This window comes from Galeopterus variegatus, unplaced genomic scaffold (assembly GCF_000696425.1).
Source record: "Galeopterus variegatus unplaced genomic scaffold, G_variegatus-3.0.2 Scaffold1546, whole genome shotgun sequence".
Classification (NCBI taxonomy): Eukaryota; Metazoa; Chordata; class Mammalia; order Dermoptera; family Cynocephalidae; genus Galeopterus; species Galeopterus variegatus.
In genome coordinates this window covers 123813-125717 of record NW_007727657.1, presented here as the reverse complement: position 1 = coordinate 125717, position 1905 = coordinate 123813, and the positions used below count along the sequence as shown (strand labels likewise).

Below are 1905 nucleotides of genomic sequence, written 5' to 3'. Positions count from 1 at the left end.
GTGTGTGTGTGTGTTAGAGAAAGTATATGCTTGGTACAGGATGGGGAGAATTTTGGTCAGAAAATCACACTGCCTTTTTTAGTTCCTGGTGCGTGTAAAAGAACATAATTAACAACTCTTTCAGCCTGAAGTTAGGTCGTGGTAGAGCATGGTTCAGAACCTCTGACTGCCTCCCAAACCCATACTCTTACCATTCTTCCAAACAGCATTGTATGGGAAACCATTTACAAGAACAGAATTTCCACCTTCTTGGCAGAATTTGTAGTGCCAAATTTTCTGTAGATTGATCAGGGAAAAATTGAGTCATTCCAAAGTGTTGTCATTTCTGGGTGTTGTCATTGGACTCCAAGTTCCAAAAGAAATAGATTTTGAGCCATCTCTCTTTCTTCTACTGTTAGTATTAGAGAGAACACAGTGCCAGGAGCCCTCAAATGCAAGTGTTCCCTGGACAAGGATCTTGGATGATTTCATATTCAAAGAGACATTTGGAGGTAGTTTGGCAGCACTCTGCAGAGCATTTGCTTTTTAATAAATGAATTAAGTTACTGCACATCACCGTCATTGTGGCACAAAGCTACAAGTTAACCAAATGACAAAAGGAGAGAGAGGGAGACAGACAGGCTTGCTGGCATCAACTGTCCTCTGCACTCTCTACTCCCAGGCTCGAGGGTGTTCCTTATGACACTGACAAACGGAAGGACAATGGCTTCATCACAATCTTTGTCAGGCACTGGTCCTCAGAACATCTTGCAAGTGACAAGATGTGTTAGTCACCTGACAGTGTTGGGCTGCTGCTGGAGTTCTCTATAAATGTCATACTGATAGGGTCTTCCTGAAATAGCAGGGCATCGACTAAAACACTAAAAGAAGCAACTCAGTCTTACTCCATATCAAATCCGAGGGATGAGAAAGAACTGAAGAGTTTTAGCTACATGGATATTTCTATAATGCTGTTTTGTTTCAAATAAGCACTCATTCATATGTATGAAAATTAATACTAACCTACCACTTTTTCATCTGGAGAAAAGCTTGTTAAAATAACTTTCAAAAACTGTCAAGTGGGCAGTATAACCTAGTTTTGACAAAACAGTCAATACATTCGTTAATTCATCCTTTATTTTCACCATACACTGTTAAATTTCTCTTTAGTTTAAGTGTATTTTCCTGATCCCAGGCAATGCTTAAAGGTCTACCACCAGACTACTTTGTAATGGTCAGAGTAATGGGTGAGTAAAATTCCCACTGACACATTTTTGTGAAAAGATGAATAAAATCAGAAACAAGTTTCTACCCCAAACCTGCCAAAGTAGAGGGAAGTTATATTTACATGAGGTAAGTCACAGCCTTCTCAGAAAATGACTATGTGATCTTTACTAATGACTTCTACTTTCTAGGAGTCCTGCCAGGCTGGGCCAGATTTCCCAGCCTTCCAGAGAAGCTGGAGTGGCTTGTTATGTTCTGCAACAAGTCTTCCTTATAAGGCTGAGGGTAAAGTCACATCGTGGATTTGAATTTCTCTATTTACCCACTAATATAACATCCTCCATCTCTTCAATGTCACCTTCAGAACAAAGGATCTGAAGCTGAAGTAGGAGACTTTTATTTGGCTCCCTTTATACTTGTGGCAATAAACAAAACAAAACAAAGTACTCAGGCAGAAACATATTTTAAAATAATGAAATTCTGGTTAGCTCCCAGCCTTAAATGTCATATATTTTCTCCCTGCACTTTATATTTAAAGCAGGTATTTTATTATACTGAAGTAGTCATTGCTTTTCCATTCCATCCTGTTCTGAGGAAACCTAATCAGTTCAGTTTCCATTTCAGACTGACACTTAAATATTTCATTTTTCAGTTAACTTTTTCAAAGCCAAGGATTTCAGGAAAGAGGAAATGCCAAACACT

The 1905-nt window shown here is 38.8% G+C and overlaps 1 protein-coding gene across 1 annotated transcript in view; it reads right to left on the bottom strand.

Annotated features, from left to right (window-relative positions):
• PDE1A (phosphodiesterase 1A, calmodulin-dependent) overlaps window positions 1–1905 on the bottom strand; it is a 77447-nt gene that overhangs the window by 35149 nt on the left and 40393 nt on the right.